Genomic DNA, 14,362 nt, shown 5'->3' with positions numbered 1-14,362 from the left:
CAGGCAGTAGTCTCCTGAGCCAGAATGAAGGAACCAAAACTGAAAGCAAACTATTGGACTCTGACATAGCTAGTAAGTGCTAATGACGGCTGCTTTAATCATACGTTTGTGGGCAGGTGTGGGGAAAGAATAGGTAAGGGTCGAATTTATGGAAGGCTAGCTGACGGGGAAATGTGCCCATTGCATACTCAGTCAATCTTCACTCTTTCCATTCTGGCTGTTTTACAAGTCCATTTGCCCACTATGTCTGAAGCTATCAAAGTCCATGGCTTTAGATCCAAGGAGTTTAGTGAGGTGGGACTAATTAATTTCTATTGCTCTCTTTCAGCCCTTGGTTTGTGTCACTAAAAAGAGAAACATCATGTTGCATTTATAATATGGCACTATTTTATTATTTGTAGACAAGAAAAACCATGTATGCATGCACCATACAAAATCTTTTATACCAGCAAGAAACCTTGCTTATTCTGATGAAAATTGATATGCCACTGAATAAGATCAATTAACAATTTTTTATTTATTCTGCCAACACTCCCTTCCAAAAAAAAATAAATAAATAAACAATATTCCTATATTTGTTACGGTGAGCTCAACTGGTTATCTAATATAAAAGTTCTAATAGTCTCTATTAAAATTCTCTATTATTATATGGAAAATTTTTGTAAATGTACTCTAAATTTATATGAAAAAAGAATCTCTCCTGTATGGTATATGAGGAAGATTTATTTCATTTCCTCTCAGCTAGTCTCTTATTTTACATCATTAAAAGAAATCCTAGGGGCTGGCCCGGTGGCACAGCGGTTAAGTTCTCACATTCCGCTTAGGCGGTCCTGGGTTTGCTGGCTTGGATCCCGGCTGTGGACCTACAATGCACCACTTGGCAAACCATGTTGTGGCAAGCATCCCACATAAAATGAAGGAAGATGGGCACCAATGTTGGCTCAGGGCTGGTCTTCCTCAGCATTGATGACAGATGTTAGCTCAGAGCTAATCTTCCTCAAAAAGAAAAAAAAAGGAAATCCTACTTCATGGAAAACAAATGAAGTCCTTTTGAGAAATCATAGTATTCCAAAATGGCTTTATTTTAAAATGATGTAAGAAACTCTATATTTTCCTGTGTTCTTGTTAGATGGCAGATCTTTGAGACTTACCTTCAAGGATTTTAAGAGATAATTTGTGTAAAGTGTATTTATTATTAAATTCATCCAACAAAATGCAAAGGGAGACATAGCAAAAAGGGGAAAATTAATGATTTACATTTAGATTCATATTGTAAAAAGGTACACTGAAGGATTGTTTGATAATGATTGGATTCAATCCAATTAGAATCATAAAAGTGCAGAAAGTATCTGAATTATGTTAGTAAATTCATCGCTTTATAATAATAATACCAAGATTTCAGTGTTGCTTTATATTTCACAAAATAATTATTCTGGACTACATACACAGATTCTAATTATACATAACAAAGAAAGGCTTAAATTGGACTTCCTGAAAAGGCCCATTTGCTTATAAAAAGCTGTGATGATTTGACATAACATGAAATTTGTATTTAATAAATAAAGACAGAATGTGTAAATTAGCTTTCAGTGTTTTTGCCTTAGTGCAGATCCAAAATTGTGGAAATCTAAAAATTATAGCTTTAACTTCCCATGAACTATCCTTGCATTGCTCCAATTTGTGGTTGCTTAGAAACATTATAGGCAACAGCACTGATTCTTTCCAGATGCTACTAAGCAAACCACACTTTATGCTTTTGATTTAAGGCTATTCTGTTTTATAGTGTTATAAATACATGTTTCTCTAAAAAGTCACAAACGCACAAATCAAGTTCTGTTAGCGGTGCATCTTGGGAATCTATTCCTTATTACCATGTAAAAAAGCCTTTTCTGTGCTCAGCTTCCATTGGCTTAACTAAAGGAAAACTTAATGCGGAATGACTCGTGCTATTACTGTCATTTATCTACAGGATTTAGCTTACTAGTTTCCCACTAAGTTTCTGATTCACTACTCTTGATAGCACTAAGGCATTCACATTCATTTATAAAACGGTTATTGAGAGAGACACTTTGGCTTTTCACTAAATAATCAGAAATCTTACTGACTACTCAAAAATATAGCAAAGATGAAACCACAGAGTTACTGGCATATTTGAACAATGACCTTAGCTAATAAGTACAGATTCCACTTGGGTGGATACTTTAGAAAAATAGCTGAAGGAAATACAGAAAGAGAGAGAGAGAGAGACAGATTGAAGCAACGGAGGCCTCAAAGTGAATTTCTATCACTTGTTAAATTATCACACTAATAGATTAAAAAAACTAACTTCTAACTTTTGTTTTCTAGCGGTTGTTGATTTTTAAAAAGTCCTCAAAATTCATAAATCCACAAAATTCCTTACAACAACCTTCTTTCACTAAAGTTTGAACAAAATTCAGATACTTTCCATTAAATCTCTATCAATCAAGATCATAGGTAACCCTGGGCCTAATCTCACAATATGGATCTAACATGGAAACACAAGATGATAATCTTCTCACATGTACATTGGGAAAATTTACACCAAAAGGTCTTTTGAGCTTCTTGATAATTTAGATGAAAACATTTGTTCCATATTTATTAGTTTGCCTGCTGTTTTTTTTCATAGGCAGAAAAATAATCCTTTGTTTTAATGAAAGTCCAGCAACATGAGTCAAATCCCAAATGGATAGTTTGATGCTTCTTTCTAAAGCTATCTGCTTTATGGGGAAGAAGATATCTCTAGGTCTCCACCCCTCATAGTCCTGTCTGGTTATTCTTTGACTCCCTAAACTTCAACGTGCCCAAAACCAAGCTCAGGGAACTTTTCCTTAAAATCTATTTCTCCAACTATTCTCCTTGATTCAATGCCATTGTAATCTACCCAATTTAGCCACTTCAGAATAATTCTTGGTTATTCATTCTATAACCCATGATGCTCAACTGCTCCTTGAGTCTAATTGATTCTATGTTCTAAAGGACTTCTGAAATTGCTACCTTTTGGGGCATTCTTACTACCACTACACTTGCTTCATATTGCATCAACTCTGACAATACCCTCCAAACTCATCTTTCTGCTTACAATCTCTCCCCACTTTCATCTTATCCTGCATAAGTTGCAGAAGTGGTAACTACATAAAACTACATCAAAACTTTTGCTGAACAACTAAACAGTGGAGTTTACAAGTCCAAGCTTTTTCTCATGGCATCCAGTCTTCCCCATCTTCACCTAACATTGCACAGAGTCTCCTCTCCTGCCATTGTCTCTCACACACCCTCTACTCCAATCACATTGAACTATGTGTTTTATATGCTGTTTTATAATTTCCTGTCTTTACAAATGAGCTTGATTCTCTAATTTTAAATTGCTATTCTCCATTTTTCCAATTGCTGGACTAGTATTCAACCTTTGACACCCAAATCTAAAGTTACCTCCTTGGAAAAGCTCTTTCCAGCTCAGCCAGATAAGAGAATCCCCATTCTTTTCAAGTCACTCACAGCACATCTTCCATATTTCCATTATAAAACTTTTCATAGGGAACTATTGTTAAGTTTTGCTGTGCATAATTCTCCAAAGAGACTGTGAGCTCCTTAAATGAAGGGTCTTTGTCTTACTACTCTTTTCTTCTTAGCACTTGGAACTATATCTGGCAGATGATATTTGACGTATGTTTGTTGAATGAATGAATGAGTGAATAACTACTATAATTATCAAAATGCTTTTATTCACCAATTGGTTCCTTGAACACAGCATATATAAAATTTATCAAGGGGGCCAGCCCGGTGGCATAGGAGTTAAATTTGTGCACTCTGCTTCGGCAGCCAAGGGTTCACAGGTTTGGATCCTGGGCACAGACCTATACACCGCCCATCAAGCTATGCTGTGGCGGCATCCCACATACATAAAATAGAGGAAGACTGGCACAGATGTTAGCTCAGGGCCAATCTTCCTCACCAAAAAAAGAAAGAAAGAAAGAATAGTGAAAAAAAAAGACCTTATCAAGTGATAATGCTGCTTGGTCTGATAACATGAAACATTGTGTTAATCTCATCTTACAATAAGTGCTTTGCATTTAATTTTTACATCTTTCGCCTATGTAAATATACAAGGAGGCTTTTTAAATAAACTACTAAAATTAGAGTTCTTTTATGTACATATCTTTCTGTCTATAGATCGAATATTAAAATTTTTGTCACATGACTTCATCCTGTTCAATATTAAACTACAGGTTGCCTTTGGAAGAACTAGTGGAGTAATTTTTTTTTTAATTATGGATTTAGCTACCCATATTTTAATATTAACAATTATTGAGGCCAGATCCTTGCAACCTAAAATGAAATCTCTGCCCCTGATTTTTCATTTATATAATATATTCACCTTTCTATTAGATTACTTGTATTTATTATAGATTATTATACATGGTGTGACCAAAATGTGCCCCTCTTGGTTGTTAAACACATTAATTCAGAGCCTTTCTTTGGGCATAACCTAATTAATTAAATGTTGTTTAGTGACTTGTTTGTGATTTTCATAATTGCTATTTCATACAAACTTGACCCATTTGCCTTTTAAATAAGCTTTCTGTACTATGTTGATGTCTTCATTTTCTACACATAATAAGATATTGATGAAATATAAGGTCAGGAAGAGAAATAATCATATTAATGAATGTTTCCACTAAGTATTAATTCCAAGTTTGCTTAAAGTCCCATCAATCTTTTCTTTGGAGGCTAAGAAATTTCACTTCTATAAGCTTTAATTCTCTCTCTCTCTCTTTTTAATTCTTATTAGCATGACTTAAAAAATAAAACAGTATTTGGCTGTTTTATTACCCATATTAATCCTTCCCTAAGTAGAGGAGATTAAGAATAGGCTTGCTATTTATCTCAACCCAAATTCTATGGCTAAAGGCAGGGAGGGTAGGGAGGATAAAATATTAGAAAAAAAATTTTAGGAAAATCATTATTGAAATGTAGGATCATATTGACCTTATAGGATAAACAGGAATGGCAACACTAAGGATATAGGAGTGAAAGGACTAGGAAATTTAATTTTGAATGTTCATCAAATTAAGAACTGTTTTTGTGTCAATTTGAAGGTGTTCACTTATATCCTAGAAAATGGCATGTCTAACAACTTTTCATCAACCCAAGAAATACTATGCAATGATTTAGTCAGTATTCTTGGTTATTTATTTTCTATTTATATTCCCTCTCTTTATAAAAACCAACGTGAAGCATTCTATTATAAAAGACACAAACCTAAACCAAATAAATCTCCTTGGTCACCACTGGAGGCACCAGGGTAGCAAACATTTGCTATGGTCATTGGTAATTAAAAAGAAAGAATTAAACATTTATCCTCTCTCTTCTGGACAAACTGAAGTTCAGAAACACCTAATAACTGTAGTTTGTGAGGAAAAATTCTTTCCATAAAATTTCCATCTAATAAATGTAGAGAAAATGATACAATCAGAAAGTCCCCAACTGGCAACCTTTGTTGAAAAAAACTGAAGAGGTAACAACCATCAGTAGACAGTAAAAACATCAGGTGAAAAGGTTAATGAGGACGTTCACAGCGGGAGGGTCAGACTGACAAAAAACCTGCACCACTGGTCAATCTCAACATCACTAAACTTATGATTACCAGACAAACGTGCCTTCTGATTCAATGCAATATAAAGCACAGAGTGCTACCTATGAAATATCCATGCTGAAGAAACTGCATCCAAATGTAATCCAGCCTTTATATCTATTTTCTAGTTCATAGGAAATATAAAGATAGAGACATTTTATATACCATAAGGAAGCAATTCTATAAGACACCTGATAATTTTTAATGAGTCTTTGGAACTTAAAAAAAAAGAAAGAAGGGTACCATTCTAGCTTAAAGGAAATTTAAAAGTAAAAAAACAAACAAACAAAAAATCAAAAGGCAAGACGTGTACCTTGTTTGGATCCAGCTTTGAATGAACCAACTATAAACTGACATTTTTGAAACAATAAGGGACAATTGAATATAGAGCAAGCATTGGATGATATTAAAGAATCATTGATAACTTGCTAAGTAATTATGTAGAAAATACCTTTGTTTATAGAGTTACAGGAAATGGTATTGTCAGTTGGAATTGTATGATATTATAGCCTTTAAAATACTATATTAAGTTTGACAAAATGTTGATGATTGTTGCATCTAAGGGATAAGTATACAGGAGCTTGTTATATCTTCTCTACTGTTTTATCTACTTTTGTGCATGACAAAAATCTGAAAACTTTTATGATAAAAAGTTTCAAAATATAGGATGAAATTTATATATTAAACGTATAACTAATCTGAAAAAAAACTACAGAAAATTCTCAGAGGCCAAAAATGAATCCAGAGCTAGAACTAAGTATGGAAGCCATTAGTTTCCCTGGGGACATTTGTCATTCCCAATTACCTAAATAGTTACTTTTAATGAATTCACCTAGGGCTCAAACAAGGTGAGGAGTCAGAACAAAGATCCTTGTATAAAACTGGGAGCCCAAATCCTCATATCTTCAAGGAAAGGGTCTATTACGAAAATATCTATCCAACTGTTATGGATTAAATGTTTGTGTTCCCTCAAAATTCATCATATAAGAATCCATAACTTCCAGTATAGCTATATTTGGAAATGGCCTATTAAGGAAGTAATTAAGGTAAAATGAGGTCATAAGGGTGGAGCCTGGATCTGATAAGATCAGTGTCTTTATAAGAGGAGACACCAGAGGGCCAGCTCTCTCTCCATGCACTTACATCAAGGAAAGGCGCTGTGAGGGCAGAACAAGAAAGCAGCCACCTATATGCCAGGAAGAAAGCATTCACCAGAAACCAAATTTGCTGACTCTTTCATCTTGGATTCCAGCCTCCAGAACCATGAGAAAATAAATTTCTGTTATTTACACCACCCAGTGTGTGGTATTTTGTTATAGCAGCACTAGAAAACTAATATACCCACAAAAAAGATGATGAGGATGTTAACCAATCTTGGCTTTGACAGTCAATGGAAGGGGGCAAAAATCTTCCCCTGAGAATCTGTAATCACAACCTTACCCTTTTTTCAGATTTAGGGATCAAATTCACACTACCTGTGTGGTCCAAAAAAGCACCAACTTAAGAGTACAATTTAAAGTAGTCCCCAGGTGTCTGGAAGAAAAAAGTACATATTCATTCTTTAGGAAATCACCTTCAACTGAGGTCTCAAAGAACTCCCACAGATAAATCTCCAAAGAACATGAACTCAAAATTAAAGAAAACAATAAAACCAATCATAAAATTTTCAGGAAAATAAGTCATCATGATGGAGAGTCAGCACAAGAAAACAACAGAGTAAAATACTGCCAAACATTTTAAACTACAGGATAAATAATATACAATAACTATGTTTTAATATGTCAAAGACATAAAAGAGAAAGTCAAAGGTGTAAGTTAATAATTGACTACTAAAAATAGCAAGCAGATCCAAACGAACCAAATAAAATTTCCAAAAATGAAGAAAAAATAGCCATTTAAAGTAAATCTTTAAAGAATAAACAGTAGATTACACTTAGCTGGATAGAGAATTAGGAAATGGAAAATAAATCTCAAGAAATTTCCCTAGACGACTGCATAGAGGATAAAAGGATGAGAAGTGAGATAAAGAAGTTAAGAAAAGTGGAGGACAGAACAAAATGGTCCAATATATAGAACCACAGTAGCCAATGAAACGCCTTTGACAGAATCAAAAAGGAAGCAGCAGTGTTGAACAGACCCAGACCCTCAGGCACACAAGGTGGCAAGGAGAACAGGGGCTGACACTGAGGCCTTACTTACTCTCTCACCTGTGCACTCTGTACAGAGCAGAACCTGTATGACCATTCAAAGCATCTTGCCAGGACACTTCTAATGAGAGTTCCAATAAAGGAGAAGAAGGAAAGAGGCATTATTCCAAAATGGGCTGGCTGTGAATTTTTCAGAATTGAAATATACAAGTCCACTGATTTAAATAGTATGCTAAACCCTTACAGGATTTATTAAAAGAAACCAAATCTGGACTCATCATAGTAAAGAATACCAAAGATACAGGGTAGGTCTTAAAATCAGCTAGAGAGAAAAGATAGGTTATCTAAAAAATAACACAACTTAATAGGGAGTAAAATGGAAGCCATAAGAGAGTGGAACTATATCTTCAAAGGGCACAGAAAAGGGACTGGCCTGGCAGCCAGCTGGTTAAGTTTGAGCACTGTGCTTCAGCTGCACAGGGTTTCACTGGTTCGGATCAAGCCATGCTTATGAGACATCTCACACAGGACAACCAGAGGCACTCACAACTAGAATATACAGCTATGTAGTGAGGGGCTTTGGGGAGAAGAAGAAGGAAAAAAAAAAAAAGAAGATTGGCAACAATTGTTAGCTCAGGTGCCAATCTTTAAAAAAGAAATGAATGGGGCTGCGGAAACCCAATAGGCCTGAAAAAGTTTTTGCTTTTTTTTTTTAAAAAGGGCACCAAAAAAATTACTAGAATTTTGTGCCATGCAAATATATGTTAGGAAAGAGGATAAAAAGAAAACATTTTTGGACAAACAAAGCAGAGATTTTATGACCAGCAGTCCCTTACTCAACATTTGAAAATAGATGGTCAAGGAAGACTAGAAGTAATCCAAAAGGCAAGATCTGAGATACAAGAAGTAACAGAGTAAAGCTTTGAGCAGCATAATTAATAATCTTGATCTAATTGACATATGTAAAACACCACATGTACGTTCTCTTCAAGTACACATGGAACATTTACAAAAATTTACCCCATAGTGGGCCATAAATCAAGTATCAACAAATGTCAAAGAATCTGCCCTATAAAAACAATGTTGTTGATTATGAAATAACTAGAAATCAAGAATAAAAGAAATAGATTTGAAAACGCATATATTTGGAAATTCAAAAAGCACATTTCTAAATAACTTTAGGAGGTAAAGAAGACAACTAAACAACAACAATACTACATCCCAAGATGTGTGGAATGATGCTAAAATGATGGAAAAAGGCAAATTTAGAGCCTTAAATTTTATATTAGTAAAGAAAAAAATCTGAAAACCGCTAAGTAAAATATTCAAATTAGGAATTTAGAAATAAAAAGAAATCCAATGTAAATTTAGGAAACAGATAGTAAAAAAGAGAACAACTTAGTGAAAATAGATAACAAAAATAATAAGAAGGATAAACAAAGCCAAATTTAGTTTCAAAACAAATAAAATTGGCAAAATTCTGGAAAGATCTCTCAAAACAAAAAAAAGAAAAGGAAAAAGAAGCCCAGAACATCACTTTACACAACTTCAGGGGCCACGTTTGTGTTATACTTTATATAAATGATCCACCCTGGGATTGTGATCCAAGGAATCTGATTCACACAGGATAATACAATGTTAATGGTGTCCCTGAAAGTTATAAAAGTAAGCATTGGAAAATGTACAAACAAACAAGATAAGCAATGAAAAGGGAGACAACTATAGATGCAGCAGAAAGGTTGAAGGGATAATAGGACATTACTAGTAGAAAAGGTTTTCCCCAATAAATTTGAAAATCTGAAAGAAATAGATAAATTTCTTGAAAATCCTAAGTAGTTAAACTTGGCTCAAAAAGAAGTATAAAGCTTGCATAATCATATAATTATTAAGGATAGTGAATAAAAAATTTAAAAATATTCTTATGCGGAAAACAGCAGGTTCAGACAGTTTTGAAGATAAGTCCTATCAATCAAGAGGTGGAAAACTTCAAACTTAGAAGAACTCTTCCAAAGTATAAGAAAAAGAGGACCACTCATCAACTCAATTTGGAGACTAATAGATACTAAAATTATGCACTCTCACTGTCATCATAGATGCAAAAACTCTTATCAAAATCTTGCCATATGAACCTAGCTGTATACTTATGTCTGCATTTTAATATATAAATTCATCATGACCAAGTTGACTTTATTCCAGAAACGCAAACTGGGTTTAATATTAGAAAATCCATTAATGTGATCCAACCCACTAATATTAAGAAGATAAGTCTATACTTCATGACAATTTAGTGATGACAAAATAAGATATTATGTAAAATATCTAAGAAAGAACCTGACAGCTGATAGAAGCTCAATAAACATGATTTTCCTCTTCCCTTCTAAAATGCTAATAAATCAGTGTACCATTTTCTTTGGTTATGAACAACCAACTCTGACAAAATTAATCAGTAATAGAATTTATTGGAAGGACGTGGGAAAGCTCATAGAATAAAAGAATCAGACATGGAAAAGGCAGTTGTTGCTGGAATGATTAAATTCCAACAGAATTTAGATTGCCTATCTGCCTGCTGTGAGAGGGAAGCACCTGGAAGAAAGGGAAGGCTTTGGCCTCTGGGATTCCTTCAGCTTCTGGAGGATGGGGGCATGTAAATTGATTTACAGTCACATCAAAATTGCCATCAGTGGGAGAGGGGTGATTCCCCAGAAGAAAATAGAGTGCAATTCAGAAAAGAAAAATGAATGTTGGGCAGACAAAATTCAAGAAATACTCTAACATGTTTAGAAGCAGTTCTTATATGGAGTAGAGCACACAGGCTTCTACAAATCAGCTCTTCTGCTAGAAACGAATTTTTCGGACACACAGGCTTCTACAAATCAGCTCTTCTGCTAGAAACAAATTTTTCGGTCAGTGCCGTTAAGTTGATTCTATCTGCTAGAGACACTGTGTACAGCAGAACAGAACCCTGCCTGGTCTTTGCGCCATTCTCTCACCTTCCAGTGCCAAATCAAACAATGCTCAACTGTTATTCATAGGGTTTTCAGAGCCAATTTTTTCAGAAGGTGGGTGGCCAGGTCCTTCTTCCTAATCTGGAAGCTCCACAGAAACCTGTCCACCATGGGTGACCCTGCTGGCGTTTGAAATACCAGAGGTATAGCTTTCAGTATCACAGCAACACTCAACCGCTATAGTATGACAGTCAACAAATGGGTGGTTTGGTTCCCTGACCAGGAAATGAACCAGGGCCACGGCAGTGAGAGTGTTGAATTTTAACCTTTAGACCACCAGGGTTGGCCAGAAATGCGCTTGACCCTCTGTAATCTAGCTCTTTCTCATTGTATAGGTGTCTATAAGGGAGCCAGTTCTCTCCTCTTAAACTAATCCTTTCTCAGTGCTTAGAGATATAGGGAAAACCACCAGACAGTTCGCATTAAACTCCTCTTAGAGATGATCAAATAGGTATCAGGCCAGTCTCTGCTGATGGGAATACTTTTCCAGCTGCCTCCCTAATCCTGTGCTAGAACATAATCTTTACTTATTGCTGATGAAAAAATGACCCAAGGATATACCTTCATTTTAAAATTGGACTGAAGTGAAAGTAATCAATAGGCTTCTCTCAAACAGGTCACTAAATGATAAAGTGTTTGGTTAGTACTGTAGGCCCTGTATCTGGCTATAAGTGAGAGAATTCATCCCTCAGGTTTTGTTTTATCATAGCCACTTGTTTTTAAGATCATCTGGCTTTATGGAAGGGATTTAGCACATTTACAGAAACATCACTGCCCTTCAGTTATGACACCATTAAAAATTAAAAGTCATATTTCACCTGAAAGAAGTCTACTGGCTTTAAATATACACATAAATATATCTATAACCTCTCTCTTACCAGTAACCCTATACTATTGATACCACGTACTGTGATTGCACCTCCAAATATTTCTCGTATCCAGATGCTACTCTACTGCCTGAGTTGTCTGCCATATGATACTAGGACTATAGCATCTCATTTCTTTCCTTGTTTCTTCTCTTATCCTCCTCCCATCTGTCCTCCATTTGGCTGCCAGAATAGCATTTATACCATGGACCTCTGACAGTGGTACTTCCTGCCTGGTACTCACTCATTACCCCTTTGCTTTTGGTGTACTCCTTAATTCACAAAATGAGGCCCTATGGGATATGACCCTGACCCACCTGTCCAATTTACCTTCACTCTCCCACATGTCAGCAGAACTCTTCTCTCAGCTTAGTTTGTTTTCATATTTCTTATCTACACGGAAAACATCATATCTCATCACAATGTCCACTTCCCCTGAGAAGCCTTCCCTGACTCTCCAGATAGATTTTCTTCAGCTCTAACAAGCTCAAGCTAAGATGACCCCCAATAATTCCAGTGTCCTGGTGTCCATGTTTTTGTTAATACCCCTTGAGTCCAGGCAGAAACAGTAGTGACTGGTGTCTATGAATAAAATGCAGTGAATGTGATAGTGAGTCAAGATGTCACTGTCTTGATTAGGTTATATTAAATGGCAAAGACACTTAATACACTCACGATTACCTTACATTATACAAGACCTTGTCTTAGAGAGAGTCTCATGCTGGCCTCGAAGAAGCAAATAGCCACGTTATAAACTGCCTCTGGAGAGGGCTATGTGGCAGGGAACTATAGGTGGTCTCTAAATCCTGAGGTGGCCTCCAACCCAAAAACCATAAGATGTTGGGGCCCTCAGTCATACAACCACAAAGCAATCAATCCTGACAACAACCTGAGGTTCCAACACACCTTGGAAGTGGATCTCTACCCACTTGAGCCTCTGATGAAACTGTAAAGCAAAGATTCCTGCTAGGCTGTGCTTGGACTCTTGACCAACAGAAACTGTGAGGAAATTAAGCTGTATTGTTTTAAGGTACTAAATTTGCAGTAATTTATTACACAGCATAGAAAATGAATACATTAGCAACCCAATACTTTTCACTGGGGGTCCTACCACACTTTTCACACAGCTCCATCAAGCAACTTAAAGTTTTACATTCAAATGAATCATTTCCCAATAGATAAAAAAATCTAAGAGCACTTACTGTGTCTTTTTAATTTTTCATCTCCAGCATTTAGGATGTACTCAATGACTCTTAGTTGCAATAAATAAAATAAATACATACAAGGACAAAAGTAAACGTGTAAAACTGGAAGAATATTAGATAAGTTATTGAAATCATTTTGTCATTGGTCATACAATTTCCTTACAATTTTAATAATCTATGAGCCTGCATCTTAAAATATTGACTATGGGAAAACCGAATAGGGCTGTTATTTATTAAGTGCCCATTTATTTGGTGCTGACCTAATAGATTTTGAAAATGCAGTTGAAATAAGATCTTTTTATATGTTTTTTTGTGGTTATATGGAAAAACTTGAGCTGTATGCAGGCAGAATTTGTAACTCTGGACAAATATTCTTAGAGGTGGTTGACAGTCAGCTTTGCAAAATTAAACAAGCTGTTCTATAGATGCTTAAGCTGACACTGCAGACCCTCTCATTAGAAGGATAATAAAACGGATTCTAATATATGATTGGATGAACTCAGACGTCCTTTCGAGTTATAAGATTCCATGATACTGAATATTGCAATTTGGAAATAATTATTTTGTGGCAGGCTAAAGATTCACAGCCAATGACATGGTCTCTAAATTACAAATGCATTTTTGAAAACTAAGTCCTATATGTATTCTCATGAACGCTGGATAACTATATGCCTTTAAATAAAGTGTCTGCTCATAAAACCTGATACTCATAGCCTCAGTGAGTTTTAAGGAACTGGGTGCTGATTTTGAGTTCTGTATGTGCTGCAATGACTCCAGAAGCCACAAGGTGGCAGAGTGCTGGCATAGTGCTTCTAATTCAGAAAACTTGAAAACAGGAATTCATTATACATTCAAAGGCAGCTTTAATTGAGACTTTGGAGTCTTCCATCTGTTTCCATTGTGCCAGGTGCAGGGATTGGATGGAGGAACTGAGATGTATATTTGGATGCTCTTGGAAAGGGAGATAACAGGATATAAAATCACGTATATTTAAAGACAAACTATTCATGGATACAACTCCCAGTTTGCCTGTGACCCCAAAATTACCACAAACCATCTGATCAATGCCTTCTCCAATCATTCCTGTAACATTCACCCTCCCACACATAAACTGGTGCAAATTCATAAAAACATAACTCCCATTTAGATCCCTAAATCATCTAAAGCAACAAAAATTATTTGATCTCTCTTAAGAGGGTTTTAAAAATCAAAGAAGTATACTCTTGTGTCTATTCCTCTACATTGCCATAGGTCACAGCCACAAATGGATATTATCTCAGTGCTATGAACAGACATGGGGAGTTTTCCTCATTCTTCAGGATTAAATTTATTTCTCTTCTTCTGAAAAATGGAGTCTTCTCCAGGGTTCATGAACTCTTTGATGGTATCTGAACTGGGACATTCTACAAGTTCCTTCTTTCTACAGATATTTGGAGGACTTTCACATCATAATCAGTCAATCAGATAGTACACAGAAGGTATGTGC

General features: G+C 35.5%; 1 protein-coding gene across 20 annotated transcripts in view; it reads right to left on the bottom strand.

Moving 5' to 3' along the window:
* Nucleotides 1-14,362, bottom strand: part of DLG2 (discs large MAGUK scaffold protein 2) — a 1,809,506-nt gene that overhangs the window by 762,140 nt on the left and 1,033,004 nt on the right. The window lies entirely within an intron of this gene.

The sequence above is a fragment of the Equus asinus genome, chromosome 20 (assembly GCF_041296235.1).
Source record: "Equus asinus isolate D_3611 breed Donkey chromosome 20, EquAss-T2T_v2, whole genome shotgun sequence".
In the NCBI taxonomy this organism is placed as follows: Eukaryota; Metazoa; Chordata; class Mammalia; order Perissodactyla; family Equidae; genus Equus; species Equus asinus.
Note: the sequence above shows the minus strand (reverse complement) of the source record. Positions and strands in the feature narration are given on the sequence as shown.